Source organism: Gopherus flavomarginatus, chromosome 2, assembly GCF_025201925.1.
Source record: "Gopherus flavomarginatus isolate rGopFla2 chromosome 2, rGopFla2.mat.asm, whole genome shotgun sequence".
Taxonomy (NCBI): domain Eukaryota; kingdom Metazoa; phylum Chordata; order Testudines; family Testudinidae; genus Gopherus; species Gopherus flavomarginatus.
Genome location: NC_066618.1, coordinates 248351252 through 248370980, shown reverse-complemented (window position 1 = coordinate 248370980; position 19729 = coordinate 248351252). Strand labels below are relative to the sequence as shown.

Below are 19729 nucleotides of genomic sequence, written 5' to 3'. Positions count from 1 at the left end.
CATTACCACTACAAAAGTATTTTTTCCTCCCTTGGTATTCTACTGTTGAGAATAGCCCACTTTAATTGAATTGTCTCATTAGCACTGATTCCCCACTTGGTAAACCAACTCTCATCTTTTCATGTACAGTGTATTTATACCTGCTACTGTATTTTCCACTCCATGTATCTGATTAAGTGGGTTATAGCCCAGGAAAGCTTATGCCCAAATTAGTCTCTAACTTTCACTCAGCAGGGGCCATCAGTTCTTCACATTGCGTCGCACAGCCATGCATTTGGAGGTGACAGACAGTGCGTCTGATGTTTGCAGTGCGCAAGAGGTGCCTGCGTGCATGCAGCAGTCACTCACTCACTGCTGGAATTCCTCGTCTCTGCAGGGAAGAGGGGCGGGAGGTGCAGGTATGGAGAGCCAGAGACAGTAGGTGCGTGCATGCAGTGAGCGAACAGAACCGGGTGCGTGCATGCGTTCAGCGCCTTGTCTCGCTCTCTCTGCACCCAGCTAGTGCACAGTCCCCCGCTGCATTTCTCCAGCCTGGCTCTGCTCTGCCCCGCCGCCAGCAGCCCCAGCGGCGCTGCATTTCTTGCGTTCACAAGCCGGTCTTTGGGAACATGCGCATTGCTGGAGCTCATCCTGTGCTGCCCGGACCGGCGGCTGCTGCTCCTCCTCCTGCCGCCGCCGCCCGCTGCTGTCATTTTCTGCCCTGCGTGGGGGGCTGTCGCGGGCTGCTCCTCGCTGCCTGCCCCGCTCCGGGACTCTCCTGCCGCCTGCGGAGCCGCGCCGCCCCCCTGCGAGTGTTATTGTTAGTCTGAGTCCCGGGGAGCCCGCGCGCGGCTCGGCGCTGCTCCGGCGCGCGGGGCCAGCAGGGGCTGGCGCTGCCTTTGGAAGTGCGGGTCCCGCCGCGGCTAGCAAGACGGCAGCCCCCCAGCGGCGGTGCGGGGTCCCGGAGGGGGTTGGGGGCACCCCCCGAAGTCCCGGAGATTCCGGGTGAGTTGGTTGCGGTTTCCAAAGTTGATGGTGGAGGGGGGCTGATGCATTAGCGCCTGGTCCAGCCTTGTCCCCCGTCCCCCCAAGGGGGGCTCCAGGTTGCTCCCCTGGGCTAGAGTGGGCGGGGCAGAGCGGGCACGCGTGGCCCATGGGCGGCGGAGGGGCAGTGCTGGTCCCCACAGAGCTGTTACTGTCCGGCAGGTGCGGGGCCGGCGGGGTCCCAGAGGCAGCAGCGTGACTTGGGCTGGTGGTGTTAAGGGATCTTCCCTTTGGATGGCCGGGCGGGCGGCCGGGCGGGCTTGTGTCTGATTTGCGGGTGCGGGTGTTTGGCTGGAGCGCTGCTCTTTCCCTGGCTGGACGGGGGACTCTCTAGGGAAGGCAAAGCGAGCGCGCGTGGGGGGAGGGAGGGCAGGTTCGCGTGTGTGTGATTCCGGCGCCGTGCACCGCTCGGGGTTGGGCGTAGCAAGGTGGTTGGATTAGCTCGAGCAGTAGCCGCGCAGTGACTACAGAGCTACGAAGTATCGGATACGCCTTTGGCCAAGCAATGTATCCTGTGGCGCTGTGCTGTTGGATCAGTAGTGGGAAGTGCTGTGCTCAAATGGCTGAGGTTGTGACATAAGCCCACAAAGCAAAGGAATCCAGAGGGATCGTTGTCACTCAGTCCCTGCCCAGAATTAGTATGAGCAGAGCACTCTCCTTTAGACAGGTGTAAAACACTGTCATGCTTTGACAGTATTTTACAACGCCTCGCAGGTACAGATGTCCGCAAGGTCCAAAGAGATGAAGAATCAGGACCAAAGTCTCAAATCAATGTGTATGTCTTGGCTTGCACCACATACGGCGATACACACAGCAGGCTGATTCTTTCAGCTTTGATTTTCCGTTCTGTTGTTGCCCCAGGTCAAATCCTTAACTATCGTTTAATTCAGATACAGTTACATTGTGACAGACTCCAGTTGGTTTCACAGTGGCATCTGTTCTTCGCATTGGAAACTCTTTGAACGGAAGAGATCACCAAGGGAGAGCTGGATTTTTTTCAAAGCAGTGCAGAGAGCGTTACATGCACAAATTATACATAACAGATAATTTACTGCGTGTTTGGAACATTTTTACTAATCTTTTTTTTAATCCACATACTGGAAAATAGACGTAACCGGATATTTGTGGAGATTGAAAGTTACTTGCGCTAATGGACCCAGTTATCTAAATAAACAAACAGTGATTTGTAGGTGGCTGAACCGTAAGACTTTGAATGATAGAGCTTTGTAATATTTCTTTTTAATCTGTCCCTGGGAGATTTGTTTTTAAGCAGAGTAATATATCAGCAGTGTTGTTGAACGCCTTAGTTGATTAAATTTGTAACAGGAGTAGAGTTTGTTGTGTACTGGCTCAGTATTATTCAAATGCAGAAAAAGAGACAAAGATGTAGTTTTGGCAGAAAAGATGTTTTCCTAGCAGCCATGTTTCAGTTGAGTTTATCTGATGTATAGAGAGTATCATGTTTGTTTAGTTTAGACTCAAAACAAAATAAGGGTTGCTTGTTGTCTTAAACAACATGTAGGCAGATCTTCACTGGTGTAAATTGTCATGGCTCCTTACTTCAATGAAGCAAAGACAATGTCTTCTGTTAACTGAGGCTTTGCCCAATAATCTCTGTGTGTGCTAGATTACGCTTTCAGCAGTAGCTATTAGCTATTTGGGGAAGTAAATTCAATAAAGGGAAGTAGTTTGTTACCAGATTTATTTACGTTGGGTGTAAAAACAGCTGAAATGTTAGAAACAAAGGTTTTACTACGTTCATGATTTTTAAACATTTTTAAACACCTGTGCTACTTTGTTATACAATTTATCATTATAGCAAAAGCTCCTCGTTTTACTAAGAAAGTCATTAATCCAGATACGATACTTATTTAACAAGAGGCCAATTCTGTGGCATGCTGAGCATCTCCTGCAAGTGCCAGCTGTCTTCAGCTGCCATTGGAATCAGTGACAGTAAAATGTACTCAGCACCTTGCAGGATGAGCCCAAGGATTTATTCTTCCATTTCAATACCCATCATGGACCCAGGTAGGGTCACCAGCTGTCCTGATTTTATCAGGACTGTCCTGATATTTACTTGTTTGTCCCGACGGATGTTCAGTCGGGACACGAATTGTCCTGATATTTTGCCCTTCGGTGCGCCCCCAGCTCCACCCCAGCCCTGCCCTAATTCTACCCCTCCCTCCCTCATTGGATCCCTCCCCAAATCTGCGCCCTGGCCCCGTCCTCCAGCCCATGCCCCCTCACTGCCCTATTGGATCCCTCCCCAAATCCCCGCCCTGGCCCCGCCTCTTCCACAAGCTTTCCGCTTTCCTCCTCCTCAGTCCCCTCTCCCGGGCTGGCGCTAATCAGCTGTATGGCGGCGCAAGCGCTGGAGGGAGAGGGGAGAAGCAGGACGCGGCAGCCAGCTCAGGGGAGGTGGAGACAGAGGGAAGGCGAACTGGTGCGGGGGGCGGGGTGTGGCGCTGCCTGTGGGTGCTCAGCCGCCACCAATTTTTCCTATGCTCCAGCAGCTCTTGGTTGTTTTTCCTTTTCTTTTTTTGCTTTTCTTTTTGTTTTTTCTTCCGCCGCCGGCTCTTGGTTGTTTTTTTTCGGTTGCTCCTCTGGCAGCCCCCCCCCCGCCTCCTGATATTTCATGTCTCTCATCTGGTCACCTTAGACCCCGGTGTTTCATCACAATATTATATGATTGTAAGATACTTTGTAAATGAACAAATACAGACACAGCTCTTAAATAAGAGGTTGAACTGAAGGCAGCGGGATTGCTTGCATGAGTAAAGTTTGCAGGATCTGACTTTTAACAATCTTAAATATTTTTCTAATTCCTTTTGTGAAATGCCATTTAATAATAAAAAAAAAGAATAATCCATAGTCTCTCTTAATGCCTTTCAAAACCCGTAGCTCTGCAGAAACCTAATTGCAAGGCATCTTAATATGAATGTGTTTTTTAGTTCATACATTGAATACAGAGGAATGTTATTAAATAGCTTAAGCTGTAAATTTAACCTAGCATTAGAATGATTTTAGTTTGATAGGAGGGACCATCTGGAGTCTAAATCATAAAAAGAAAATACTCCATAATCCAGAGCAAAAGTGTATTTTTGAAAGAGCCACTATTTAGTAAAAAGAACAAGAGTACTTGTGGCACCTTAGAAACTAACGAATTTATTTCCCACTATTTTGTGGGATCTACAAAAACAAAGCAGTTGAGCGCCTCTCATTGGCTATCCAGTGGCACTTAGGCAAGGAGCACTTTTTCCAAGGGCTCTGCTGACCTCACTGACACACAAGGAAGTTAACAAACAAGCATTTTTCTCAGCTAATTATGCTAAAAACTTTTCCCACCAAGTTTCTCAAAGGAGATGGCAAACAGTGAAGCTTTTCAAAAGTAGCACTTATTCCAGCAGTATACTATTTAAAACTCCTCAAATGTGGGGAGGAGGAGGGATGCTAAGGTTAGTAGACCTGGTACATTGTTAAACACATTTTAACACCCTGTTTAATAGAAACAAATCCTTAAGGTGATCCACAGTGTAAGTGAAGGCAGTCCACAGTGAGATCCCAAGTCTACAGCTGATAGTATGCAGGTCAACTGACCGGATCACATGGGGCTGCTCTGACTTTAATGGAGTTTCACATGGGCACAGCGGTTCTGTTGAGTGCTGTCAGATGCAAGATGAAGGCCTTAACTGGGTAAAGCTACAGGCCCCAATCCTGCAAACCTTTACTCTTGTGAGTAAAGTAGTTCAGTGGGGGTACTCACATAGGAAGAAAAGGAATTGTATCTAAATATTTGCATTGCTGCATATCAACATATCAAGCAAGAAAATAAAAAGTACAAGAGATCTTACAGTGCAGTTTACTTAATATTAGGTCTGTTAAGGGATTAAAAAAATCACGATTAATCGTGCAATTAAGAATAGAATACCATTTCTTTAAATATTTTTGGATGTTTTCTACATTTTCAAATATATTTATTTCAGTCACAACACAGAATACAGTGTACAGTGCTCACTGTATATTTATTTTTGATTATAAGTGTTTGCACTGTAAAAAGACAAAATAAATAGCATTTTTTCAATTAACCAAATACAAGAACTATAATGCAATCTCTTTATCACAAAAGTTGAATTTACAAATATAGAATTATGTACAAAAATACTGCATTCAAAAATAAAACAATGTGAAATTTTAGAGCTTGAAAGTCCACTCAGTCAATTGCTCAGACAAACATGTTTGTTTACATTTGCAGGAGGTAATGCTGCCCTCTTCTTCTTACAGTGTCACCTGAAAGTGAGAATAGGTGTTCCCATGGCACTGTTGTAGTCAGCGTCACAAGATCTTTATGTGCCAGATGCCCATGCTTTAACTACCATTGCAGGGAACATGCATCCCTGTTGATGATGGGTTCTGTTTGAAAACCATCCAAAGCAGTGTGGACTGACACATGTTCATTTTCATTTTCTGAGTCAGATGCCACCAGCAGAACGTTAATTTTCTTTTTTGGTTGTTTGGGTTCTGTAGTTTCTGCATCAGAGTGTTGCTCTTTTAAGACTTTTAAAAGCATACTCCCTACCTCATCCCTCTCAGATTTTGGAAGGCACTACAGATTCTTTAATCCTGGGTCGAGTGCTGTAGCTATCCTGAAAAATCTCATATTGGTACCTTCTTTGCGTTTTGTTAAATCTGCAATGAAAGTGTTCTTAAAATGAGCAACATGTGCTGGGTCATCATCCGGGACTGCCATAACATGAAATATATGGCAGAATGCGAGTAAAACAGAGCAGGGGATGTACAGTTCTCTCCTAAGGAGTTCAGTCAACACCGGCTAGAAAAGTGCCATGCATATGCCTATTCTCACTTTCTGGTGACATAAATAAGAAGCTGGCAGCATCTCCTGTAAATGTAAACAAACATGTCTGTCTTAGCGATTGGCTGAACAAGAAGTACGACTGAGTGGACTTGTGGCCTCTGAAGTTTTACATTGTTTTGTTTTTGAGTGCAGTTATGTCACAAAAAAAAATATACATGTGTAAGTTGCACTTTCAAGACAGAGAGATTGCACTACAATACTTGAAGGAGGTGAACTGAAAAATACTGTTTCGTCTGTTTATCATTTTTACAGTGCAAATATATGTCATCAAAATATACACTTTGATTTCAATTACAACACAGAATACAAGATATATATGAAAATGTAGAAAAATATCAAAAATATTTAATGCATTTAAATTAGTAGTCTCTTGTTTAACAGTGCAATTAAAACTGATTAATCACAATTAATTTTTTTGAGTTAATTGCATGAGTTAACTGTGATTAATTGACAGCCCTACTTAATATTAATGATAATTAGCTTTTTACATTTGCAGAGCACTACATTAATCCTCACAAGACTCCCCTGCAAATTCATAAGTCTTACAATGTATATTTTACATATGGGAAAGTTGGTCTATAAAGAGGCAATTGGCCCAAGACCAGAAACTGCAAGTCAGTGGTATAGTAAGTAATAAGTGACAGGACTGAGATTATCACCCAGGAGGTCCTGATTCCCAGCTCTCTGCTCAATCTACTAGACACTCACTGCCACTCCTCTTTTATTTAGTTTTATTCATTTATGTGGTTTGAATAAATGTTTTTAATCTAACATCAATAGTAGATTATTAGGACAAATGAGCACTAAATTGCTATGTCCCTGTTGTGTCATATACAAAGAATGTTCATTTTAAAAGGTATGAGTGAACAGTAAAGGTGAAAGATAAAGATAAACAGTGTTCATCTGTCTGGAAGTATGCTGTGGGAAAGTATAAATGTGTAAGAAAATCTCTCTCCATGAATATGTCATTTAAATGTTTACATAACTTAAGGATAATACTTTGATATCAAAGATAAGCATGTAAAATCGTGTTAGGAGTCCTGCCAAAGGCTTCTTTTTATTTCTAAACTAGCTGGGGATGCATCATATCACTGGGCATGACCAATAATGTCCTCCTCCTACTGATTGTCAAGTGCTATTTCAACAAGACGTTGCGCAGAATGTTTGGTTAGTGTTGACATTTTATTTCTACTTCCTCAGTACTGGCTTATGATCTGTTGTTCATAGTAATTGTGAAGAAAATGGAATTCTGTCCACGTAAAAACATGGAATAGAGAAATGATTTTTTTCCTTCAAAAGGAAGATACGGAATTGGGGAATTAACATAAAAGTTCATTTGCTTACTCACTTGGTTTGCTAAGGAGGCTCATGCTTAAAACAAATTGTCTTCCCACAGAAGAAATCTGTTAGTGATATGTTGACCAATTTTAATATTCAAAGACCCTTTTGATGTCTTCAGATCATCAGCTTTCAAACAATGTATGACAAATCTAGCTCCTTTTATATTATTGCTATTTGTTTACTGTAGCATCCATGATGTATTAGGTGTTTTCCAGGCAAGGTGATGTCTAGGTCATGACTCTTTCCTGCCCTGAGCAGCTCAGAGTCTAAGAAGAAAAGCTCTCCAGTGAGCAAACAGAGAGTTCAGAATTTTACTGTGTGGATCACTGATTTCATAGCAGTATCACAATTGTATATAGGTGGTGTCCAATTCTTAAAAATGGATTTGAAATGATACTTTTGTATCAATATCCATCAATACGAATTTCACTTTTATGTTAATATGTTTTCAGATAGTCATATATTTTAGCTAGCGCTGACAGATAATGTAGATTGGTTGGAGTAAAGCTGTTGTCATCCGATTTCAAGAGCCATTTGTTCTACTGTGGTGTGATAAAGTAAATGTAGATGTTCCTTAAAGCTGTGTAATAACAATGAGTAATGGCTAACATTGATATATCACATTTTTATCCGAACACACACACTCTATAAACTTTTACAAACTAACTAATAAAAGGGTTGCAAGTGGCAATTGTTTAATGGTACATGACAATGCTTAGCTGTTCAGGACAGAATGAGAGGGGGCTCACTCATCTAGTTGGGGGGTGAGGGTAAAACCCAATAGTAGCATTGCCCATGATAGGGGGAGGCCAGACAGCACTCTGAAGCACTCTCCTGCAGTTGCCTTAGGATCCATGCAGAAAGTGCCTTCTTTCTCTGAAGGATTAACTAGCCTTGCCCAGTGTGCCAGTCCCCAAACCCTCCTTTTAGAAGAAAGCATGTGGAGGATTCTCCAGGAAGGAAGTGAACCTTAGGCCTTATCTACACTACTGTGGTAAGTTGACCTAAGTTACACTACTCCAATTACGTGAATAATGTAGCTGGAGTCGATATAGCTTAAGTAGACCTACAGTGGTGCCTACACTGCACTGCGTCAACAGAGGACGCTCTTATAGATTCATAGATTCATAGATTCTAGGGTCAGAAGGGACCAATGTGATCATCTAGTCCGACCCCCTGCACAAAGCAGGCTACAGAACCCTACCCATCCACTTTTATAACAAACCCCTAACCTATGCCTGAGTTATCGAAGTCTTCTAATTGTGGTTTGAAGACCTCAAGCTGCAGAGAATCCACCAGCAAGTGACCCATGCCCCACGCTGCAAGGGAAGGCGAAAAACCTCCAGGGCCTCTGCCAATCTGCCCTGGAGGAAAATTCCCTCCTGACCCCAAATATGGCGATCAGCTAAACCCTGAGCATGTGGGCAAGACTCACCAGCCAGCACTCAGAAAAGAATTCTCTGCAGTAACTCAGATCCCATCCCATCCAACATCCCATCACTGACCACTGGGCATACTTATCTGGCGATAATCAAAGATCAATTGCCAAAATTAGGCTCTCCCATCATACCATCCCTTCCATAAACTTATCAAGCTTAATCTTAAAGCCAGATATGTCTTTTGCCCCCACTACTCCCCTTGGAAGGCTGTTCTGTTGACTTACCTTACTGTTCTGGTGGAGTACAGAGAGCTGTCTGCGGTCGATTTAGCGGATCTTCACTATGCCCGCTAAATTGACCCCTCTGCATCGATCATAGCAGCATCAATTCCCGAAAAGTGTAGACATGGCCTTAGGAGGTTTCTTGTATACTTCCTCCCCTCCAGCTGCCTAATTCAAAGCTTAATGAAGTCAAGAAAGAGTCCCATTGATTTCAATTGGCATTTAATCAGCCTCTATAGCTGGGAGTTGCACAGATATTTCTGTAACTCTGAACGTGGCCTGTTATGTTCTGTAGCGGTTTGGCTTTCGTTTCCAAATTTTCTCATCAATTATTTTCAAAAACAGAATTCTTAAAGTATTGCAATCGGTAAATTTAGCAAATGGAATGTTCGAGTTTTGGCACTATTCCACTGCATGATGAAAGTGACGACCAGTCAAAAGATAAAACATATGTGCATCCATGTGTGCATATATATTTATACTTTGCAGAACAACCAACAGGCCAACTTTGTTTGCTTAAAGAATCTGTTTAAAACATTTTGAAAAATGGAAAATTTAGAAGAGTTTTTGTACAAACAAAACAAAATCTCTCCATTTTGGGAGGAAAAGGACAACTTTCATCAATATTTTTCATTGAACAAATTCCAGCCAACTGTATTTTATTCTCCCAGGGCAAAACCTGTAGGAGTAATGTATGGCATAACCAGTTTAAGAGTCTATTAGTCAAAATGAGTAAGACTTGAGTGTAAGAAAAGTTACAGAAATTCTGCAATATGAGATTATATTATTCCCCAGTCTTTATCATCTCTATAAAGTCTCAGTACAGTTTCTGTTGATGGATCCTAAAAGAAATCTGCAAGGTGACTTTAAGACTTGCAGACACTGTTAGAGAAAGTACAGTACTGTTTTATTAATAAAGTCCAGATTTAACTCTCATTTCTTGGTGACTTGTGTCGAAAACCAGTTTAGCTTGTGTACAACTTGTGTACAGTACTACTGTACCGTGTGTAGAGTTTAAATGTATTTAAAAAAGGCTACTCAGCTGCAGATGCATTCATCTGGGAACTCACTCATAAATAATTGATAATCTGCTGAAACAGAATCTCTTCATTACTTCTTGGAATGATCACCTCTTCCCCCTTGCACTCATTGTTCTTTTAGAAAGTGCAACAGTGCTTTAATTAAAGCATAAGGCAGCCTCTTGTGTTCCCTGCAAAGGGCACATAACTAAACAGCATAAATGAAATGCATGACAAAGGATAAACATTTTATTTTCCTGTGGAAAGATGCTGTGTTTTAATGTGTTGGAAGAACCACTTAAATACTGTATTTGAAACTTCTTTTCATCATATCACAGGAGTGAGTTCTTACAATGGATTATTAAATCAATGAAATGTTGCTAATGTACTGCAATATAAAACATCAAATTAAGGATTACTTGTTGTAATGGAGCAGTTGTAATTACAATATTAGGGCTTAAACCTGCCAGCTCCTACTCCCATGAAGAATCCATGCTCCTGTGAGTAGTCCCATTGTTGATTACAGTGGGACAATTTGCATGAGCATGGATTCCTCATGTGAGTCAAGGTTTGTGTGACTGGGCCTTATTTATCAGCCACGGAAGCACAATGATAAAATTACCTTTTTTCAAAAAGCTATTATACTGTGTATAGATCTAATAAAGTATATTTGTGATTTAATTTTACCATTTATCTTATTTTTAATGCAAAAACTGCCTAGTTGTAAGGAAAGTTCATCTTACTGATGACTTGATTGCTTTAGAGTTATTTGCCAAGTTCTATAAGAGTCTTTAAAGCTTCTAATATTTGCTGCCAATTTCATAGTCTAACTTTGTTAATGTACAGGAAATGTGAATATCACATAATTAGAAGAGGAGCCTAACAAATCTTATGGCTATTTTAATGCAAGGTTTCAGATATTACTTTTATTTAATTGAAAGGTGAATGCTGTAAAAGCCTTGCCAATCTACTGTTTCTAAATGACAGCAAGTGTTAAGGAGTGACAGAAATGTACGCACCAGCGTGCTAGTCCCAGATCTCAATTTCAGATCCAAAACGTCTGTTAGTCTATAAGGTGCCACAGGATTCTTTGCTGCTTTTACAGATCCAGCTTTTCCTCCTGGCTATAGCAGGAGTGTGCATCTGTGGCCTCCTCTGGAGTTATGTCTTCTAAAAAATATTGTTTGTGACCAAATGAAGAATGGACATCCCTCAAAATGATAAACTAATTCTCTCTGAGATTAAAGAAAACCAGATCCTCATCCTGTCCCTGCAAACAAAGTTATTAAGCTTGCTGTTGTAACAGGATGTGCAGTCTTCTATCTTAACAGAACTCTACTATGTTAAATTATGGCACTGTATTCAGAGTGCCAGAATCTGTACCCCCTGAAGCCAGTGGGAATTTGGCCATTGAATTCAGTGGCAGCAAGAGAGGGTCCATATTATTTACATTGTTTTGATTACTCACTGCCTCGGGGGATCATTAAAACTCCTTTCCCTGCCAGCAAACTTAAACCCAACTCAGCTCTCTGGAACATCTTCGAATAATCAGCCCATTAACACCACCTGTATGTTTTCTCTTGATTATTGATGTAATGTCCGTTCCTGCAAATCCTTACTCACATGAATATTTCTACTGATAACTAAAATGTGTGGCTCCTCTATGGCTTAGGACACCATGAGCACATCAGGCCCAGGCTTCAGTCCCTTCACTACTTCTCCGTCTATTTCCATTGCCGGTTTAAGGTTTTGGCCTTTCCAAGCTGAGTTGGAGACTGGATTTCTATCAGTGAACTGCCAAAATAGTTGTACTCATCTGGAGATCAGTGCAGATCACAAAGCATGTGGGAGCCAGAAACAAACTGTTTTCAGTTGTGGGATTCTGGCTTTGGAATGATCTTCCAGAAGAGATTCCATGAATCAAGATCTAACTGTCTTTAGATAAATGACATAAAACCTCCTTCTCTGATAATTTTTTTTCAAGATAAGTGGAATCACATTTACAATATCAACAGTCTCCACTGTCCTCCTCCTATAAAATAACAAAAATTACATACCCTAAGCAGGGTTTTCTGTCTCCAGTAAAGGAGACGAGTCTACAAGAAGACATTTCAGGGACACATACATTTTTAAAAACAAGCAAACAAACTCAAGGGGATTGATGGTTTCTTTGTGCTTCTTGCACAGTGATTCCCATACTCCTGTGGGAATTCTGTGCCAAAAAATTAAAAATTTTGAACAAAAAAAGTTACAATTCTGCAAAATTATGCACAATTTTATTTGTCAAAATAACACAATATAATCACACTAGTTTCAATTATTTTGGTAATTTAATTCAAAATACCTGTCAGCAAGTATATCTGTAACAATACAGACAACAAAAAAGATTCAGAAAATGTGTTTTGACAAGCAGATTCCTTACTAGACTAGGCATATTAATACAGAACTCTGAGTAATAATTCATTTAAACTACAGTACAGAACCGTATTTCCCGCACCCGTCAGAAACAGTGCAAAGGCTTGTGGGAGTTAGGGATAATGGAGGAGCTGAGGGAGAAGTAAGTAACTGGTAGGAAGGAGCCTGGGTATGAACTTGAGGGGTTGCTGGGTATGGGTAGGAAAAGTATGGAACAGGTTTTGGGAGGTGGGGTGGAGAGGGAATGTTAGGGAGTGCCCCCCATGCAGACCCTAGCTGACCCCAACTTCTCTCATTCGCTCAGGTGCATCTGCTCCTATCCCCATGTGTGCCTGTACCACCATGTGTCCTTGCACTCCCTGATCACGTGTCCCTCCACCCCGGCTCAGATACCCCCTCCCCCTGTCCCCATGTGTCCCTGCACTCCTATGGGTCCTTGTACCCTCTGTCCACGTTTCCCTCCACCCTCATTCAGACATTCACTCCCCCCATCCCCATGTGGCCCTGTACCCCCCCATCTCTATGTGTGGCTGTGCCCCAACTCAGCCATCCTCCTTCCCCCTGTAGCTCTGTACCCCCTCCCCCTCTGCCCATGTGGCCCTGTGCCTCCACTCCCGTTCATCCCCTGGTCTAGTCTGTCCGCTCCCACTAGCTCTTATGAACCCCTGTCTGACTCCGCAGCAGCCCCACGCTGTCTGTCTCCCCATAGACCCTGTCTCCTGACCTGGCCTGACAGGCGCTGTGAAGAAGGCAGGCTCTTTCTCTTCCCCATGGTAGCTGTGGCTGGTCAGGAGAGACAGCTCTGTTCAAGCACCACAGTGCCCTCTGTTGGTTAAAAGACAGAACAGCAGCAACTTTTCAGCGGAAGCTATTTTCTGCACACAAAAAAAATTAAAAATATGCATGGTACATGAAATATGGCAGTGGTGCAGAATTCCTCTAGGAGTATTCCCCTCTGCATAAGGAAAGATCCAGGTCTTCAACTTGGAAGGAGAGGGAGTCAGATGATTCTGTGGCATCATCTCCCCTTTCCCTTTCCAGGCCTCACATAGGCCACCCTGAAGGCCAGGATAGAGGGGCCACTGAATCGGTCTGCCTGGACCATGTAATCACAATACTCCATGTAGCTTATATAAAAAGTCTCTTCCATCTCATCATCTGGAATAGCTTCAACATGAGTGCTAAGCTGCAACTCTGCTACCAGTCCTGGTTTGAGGGGTTGATTTAACTTCTGCAATTCTTTTGCCTTGCACCAGCATAGAGCTGAATTACTTGGACTTTATATGAATGAAGTGGCTATTACCCTACATGAATATATAGCAAATGTATATATTTTTCATGCTAGTAAAGTCTTTCTACATTAGGCATCAACATTCAGACTTCTGAGATAAACTTGTTACTAGAAAACCAGAAGTACTATAAATGGCTGAATATGATAATTATCAAGAGTATACATATTTTATAGATTCACCTTCCCTCCCCTCCTTAGTGAGTACTGTATATTTTAATTTTCACTTCAAGCATTGCTATAAGCCTGGGTTCAAAAGTATCTCTCACTTGGCATCTCCTAATTGTTTTTAAAAAAATACAGTAACTAAACTGACTACATTGTGTGTATGTTTCCCAAGTATGAAAGCTATGAAATGCCTCTTCATATTATGGGCAATTATTCAATATAAAAAGTACATTGTTTTGTGATGATTCTGTTTCAGGAAGTGCATTGTTTTGATCTGTTTGTAATATACAAGATTATATCATTTAATTTAGCAGTGTCAGAGACTGTTAATTTAATTTTCCTTTATTCTCATTAAATGCAAGATAACTGATCCAACTCAGTGGATGATTTGAGCTAATACAGTGAACAATTTGAACTATATTGTTTGCAGATCATTCATTATTTATGAATCTGACACGTTCGATGAGGCATACTGTAGATCTGATTGTCTAAAGAGAGAACTAAGGGGAAAATGAATACAGGGGAAACTAGATATTAAAATTCTGTTTTGCGCTTTGAGAAACTGTCAAATTATTGCATAATTTTAGTATGTTTTTTTAAGTCAATAAACATGTAAAGTGTTGGAAATAACTCATGGCTAATTGGGCAGAATATCTCTTTCACAGCTTTTTTTTCTGCGTTATTTGAATAGGAACATAACAATCAAACAAACACAAGAAGTTAAAATGAGTAATTTGAAGGGGATATTTTACAATTGACTTTTTTGTCACAACCTGAACCTTCCTAATTCACTGACCTAGTTACAGGGCGAAGCCATTTATGACATGCAGTGGTTTGACACTAGTACTGTAGTCTAAGTTATCTTTTTCAAAGAATGGTATTTTCAGAATTGGCCTCATAAAATATGTTGTAATAAGCAGTGCACTCTGACAGTAGTACTCTTCTTGCCTGCCTTTGTAGAGCCAGACAGATGTTTGGATATTTCTCTTATGTGTACCTTCACAGTTCCACGTATCCTGGATGCAATCAGCGATGGATTAGTAGAATAAGCTGCTCACATCTACCATTCAATGGAGTATGTAAAGAGTATTCTGATTATTTTTTTAAATGTACATTTACTAGCTGTTGCTGTTTCCTCCATTTTTTGACTCTCATGATCTGAGGCCTTTCTGTGTAGATTAACATGTAGCTCAAGGGAGTAATAATTTTTGAGTCCTTATTTAAAACATTGGAATAAGTCTTACATTAGTTAATAGTTTTAGTAACCAAAAATAATGAGCTTTGATTTAAAAAAAAAGTTCAGAATTTTTCCATAGTACATTGTAAAATGAGTTTTTGTTTATTTTCTAACTGCAAATATAATTTCTTTGTATCTAGATAGATCAGTATGTTTAGAACAGGTTATTTAATATTTTTTTAGTACTTCCGGTTGGTGACTTTGAAAAAATCTGTTACTTACCAGTAATTTAATAGCTTAAAGCTACCAGGAAATTGGGAATTTTTTTTTACCCTAATATTTTATATAAATGTGTGTTACAACAGGATCCACTCAACTAGGATAACACAGTGGCCAGTCTGCCATCCCAGTTAAATTGATGTCCCTGTTATGAAGAGACCCCACTTTATTCATTGGCTTCAGTGGGAGCAGGATTTGACTCTCACTTTTTGATGTGACTGTTTAGTTTCATAACCTTAGTACACATGAAAATTAGCTGTTGTATTTTAACTGTTGTGGGTAGAATCCTGAGGTCCTTCCTCAGTTTACTCAGTCCTTATTCTTAAACGTCTCCCATTTAATATAGAAAACGTGTATAGATTAAATGGAGAATAATGTTGGAGAAATTGTGGTGAAAGAGGAGACTTGATATGTGTCCAGTCATTAAACAGTACTGAGATGTATTCATAACCAGATATTGCAAACTGTTGGGTATTTATTAGCACAGGATCCTTTGGTAATCCTCTTGGGGCTTCTTAGTGGAAATGGTCATGCTCAAAGATATGAAGAATTAAACTCTCATCTGCTAGTAGTTACTAGACTATGGATAGGCTCTCACTGGTAAAAGAAAAATAGTCCAAAATTAGAGGAATGCTTAAAAAAATATCACAGGTTGTTATGGAATAAAATCACACAAATTACATACCCAGCAAAATAGAAAGAGATACTTAGATACTGCCTGAAAAAATAACTTCAGCAGGCCAGTCCAATATATTTTTTTAAACTGTTAACATTTGATAGACATGCCTGGCTTGATAAATATGAGTTGTCAGTAGTTTAACTCAATTTAATAAAATCCCCAGAAACAAAAGTGATATAAAGCATCTCAATCTGTGATATTGAACCCCCTTGCACCCCTTATTTCTCCCTCATACCCAGACCTTCCTGCCGAGCCTCATCCTCTCACACTCAGAACGCCCGGATGAGCCCAACTCCTTCTGCACCTGGACCACCGTGACGACCCACCCACACATGGATCCCCACCCCACTGAGCCCCACTCCCCCAGCATCTGGACCCCCCATTAAGCCCCCCACACCCAGACCCACCCACTGAGCCCCAACCAGTTTCACCTGGACTCTCCTGCAGATTTCCCTTACCATTGCACCTAGACCCCCCAACAAGCCCCTGTGCATCCAGATCCCTTCCCTAACACCTGGATCCCCCACTGAGCTGCCCACACCCAGATTGCCCCACACAGAACCCTCTCAGCACACACCTGGATCCCCTCACACTAAACCCCTCCACACTTGGATCCTGCCTTGCTGAGCCTGTCTGCCCACACCTGGTGCACCTGGTACAGAGGGGCAGGGCCCTGGGTGTTTCTGGGGCAGGCCCAGTTCTTGCACTGTGTCTGGGTTTGGTGCAGCCTCACTGCTGTGTCTGTGTCCCGGGTGGGGAGCTGCACAGTGATCTCCCACCTCTGTGCAGCCAGTGGCCTGTGCTCCCCAATGCCATGCTGGAGCCTCCACATTTATGTGGCAAATAATATTTGGCAGAATTTTTAAATATTGTGCACAGAATTTTTAATTTGTTGGTGCATAATTTTTAGTATTTTTGGCACAGAATGCCCTCAGGAGTAACTACTGTCTAAAGGAACTTAAGAAACATAGATTTCTGTACTTGAAATCTGTCTAGAGATGGTTGTCTCATTTCTCCAATATATTTCTAAACACTGAAAGTGCGCTGTACTTAATTAAAACAACGCTCCTTGCATTGCAACTTTAGTTGATAGCTATTTCTTCTTTATTTGGAAACTATTGTATAAAAACAGCCAGTGCTCAGAATGTCATACGTGTGTATGTAGTGAAAAATTTAATAACCCTTTAGCACCAACTGTATATATCTTAATTAAGATAAATTTATGCAAATTAAAGCAATCCTTTCCAAAGAGCCTGCTGTAAATAACTCATTTGTGTGCTGGGGAGCTGTGTCTGAGGATGGAAGAAAGGTCTGTGGGGGGAATATTACCTTTGGCTCTCTGCAGATGATGCTCCAGCCTAAAGGCAGGAGTGGTCACAGACCATTTGCTGCAAATTTAACTTTGCCTCCTTTTACCCTTCCACATAAACCTTGTTATCAGATTAAAATCATGACTGGTGTGAAGAAAGTAAATAAGGAAGTGTTATTTACTCCTCCTCATAACACAGGAATTAGGGGCCACCAAGTGAAATTAATAGGCAGCAGGTTTAAAACAAAAAGAAGGATCTTTTCACACAACGCACAGTCAATCTGTGGAACTCCTTGCCAGCGGATGTTATGAAGGCCAGGACAATAACAAGATTCAAAAAAGAACTAGATAAATTCATGGAGGATAGATCCATCAATGGCTATTAGCGAGGATGGGCAGGGATGGTGTTCCTAGCCTCTGTTTGCCAGAAGCTGGAAATGGGCGACAGGAGATGGATCACTTGTTCTGTTCATTCCCTCTGGGGAACCTGGCATTGACCACTGTCAGAAGACAGGATACTGGGCTAGATGGACCGCTCGATTGACCCAGTATGGCCGTTCTTATGTTTTTATTATTTTCATCCAACACTAGTAATGCAGACATTTGGCATAGTAGTTGCTTACATTGGAATGGGTTAGTGTAGTAAAACATTGTAAGTAGACCGGTGACTAAAGGAGATCATGGAAGGTTGATATTCCTAGGGAGGCAGAATTAAGATTGTAGTGCATAGCCTGTGGTATATGGTAGTTGTGATAATGGTAAGGCGTGTGCCTGTGGATGGAGAACTGGTGAGCATGTGCTTAATTTTTCACTTACTTGCTTTTGTTGGTTTGTATCCAGTATGTTGTTTCTAATTACTTCACAACTAAGTTCTTTGTTAATTTCTTAGTTTCTTTTTAACACTTAATCAGAAGGGGAGGGCAAATGTGAAGGTAGAAATGCAGCTGAAGAGACAATTTTTGGCTGTCAATAAATTAGGGATATAAAAGGTTAACTGGTAAGCAATAGTCTTACTGGTTAACCCACCTTAACTGTTAACCCTGGGCTGGGTGGCTGGCTGGGCCGGGTGGCCAGCCAGCCCAGGCGGCCTTATGCTGACCCGAGTGGCCTTGTGCCCGCTGGCGCATCCAGAGCCGTGCTGCCTGGCCAGAGTGAGTCCAGCCATGCTGTCCGGGTAGAGCAGCTGGAGCCATACCACCCGGCTGGAGCAGCGCCGGCCAACTGGAGTGGCCCTATTCATGCTGCCCGGCCAGAGCAGCCCCAGTGGATTGGCCCCAGACCCAGATGCTTAACACCTTTTAAATGGCATATTTTTATTCGTTTAAATGGTTAACTTTTTAAACGGTATTTACATCCCTACAACAAATATACATGAATCTTTAAGAGCTGTCAGGTGCATGTCAGTTCTTCTCTGTTGTAGAATAAAATCTGATAGAAAAGTCTAGCTCCTGATGGTAACAGTTTGCATGAACTTGGCCCACATCAATCAGCTTTGTGTTCACAGTGCACAGACTTTCAGTTGTAACAGCTAAAAGTTACCCATTATTTTAAGATAAATGCCAAACCACACTGCAGGAGATTGACTCCGATCCACCTTTTTATGTTTTGTGTACACAGACAGACAATGATTGTTAAGAAATAGAACTACTGTGAACATTTCATCTTGTACTTTCCCTTCACCTCCTTACTGTTAGGCTTCCATTTTAAAGATGCATAATACCTATATTCACCTTGTGCTGTCCGTCAGTGAAGTGATGTGTCTTCCACACAGTTACAGATGGTCCTACAAAAGTGTGTACACAAGACCAACAATGTTACCTCTCTTATGGCTGCAAATCTGAGAAACATGAGTGAAAATCCCATTCTTAACTGGATAACTCAGGTGTCCTTGACCAGTAACATAATTTGTTGCCTTACAAAGAGACTTGAGTTAACAAATACTAGTTAAAACTGAACTTGTTTGTTTAAGTACTTCATATAGTGTCCTCTTTTAAAGTTCAGTTTTGACTATGATTGTTTCTGATTTCCTGAAACACATTGGTCATTGCGGAATAACAGAACAGGTGGTGTGTTTCTGATCTTAGCTGGCATACTAAAAAACCTGAAGTAATATTATTCCCATATTCAGGGAAGGAGGCTTTATCAACACAAACTGACAGAGCTTTCTCACTCTAAAAGAGAAGTGTGTGGCACTGTGCATGTCTCTTAGTTTTGACAAAGCTAAGTGAAGAAAGAAGAAGTCTAGGAAGAAAATAGAGAAACTGACTGCTTATGCTTTCTTTGCGTTTATATCTCCTGTAAGTTTCTGAAAACTTTTCCTACAGGAGCCCAGTAGTGGCTCATTTATAGCTGACAGCCTCTAAAGGAGCTGAAAAATAAGGATAATGCAAAATGATTTGCAGATGTCAGGTAGAATTTCAGTGTAGCTGTTATCAGTGACCCCAGCCTTTTCATTTTATCAGGAAATTTTTGCATTAACTATAGTTATAGCTGCTTCT

At 41.6% G+C, this 19729-nt stretch overlaps 1 protein-coding gene across 7 annotated transcripts in view; it reads left to right on the top strand.

Annotated features, from left to right (window-relative positions):
• Positions 1-899: 899 nt before the first annotated feature.
• Positions 900-19729, top strand: part of PAG1 (phosphoprotein membrane anchor with glycosphingolipid microdomains 1) — a 164727-nt gene continuing 145897 nt past the window's right edge. For 4 of the 7 annotated variants that reach the window (XM_050941054.1, XM_050941055.1, XM_050941061.1 and 1 more), the window contains exon 1: positions 913-984. The gene's annotated coding sequence lies outside the window, so the exon portion shown is untranslated. Of the gene's footprint in view, positions 985-19729 lie in introns of all 7 variants that reach the window. The other 3 variants (XM_050941057.1, XM_050941056.1, XM_050941060.1) reach the window with 2 other exon arrangements.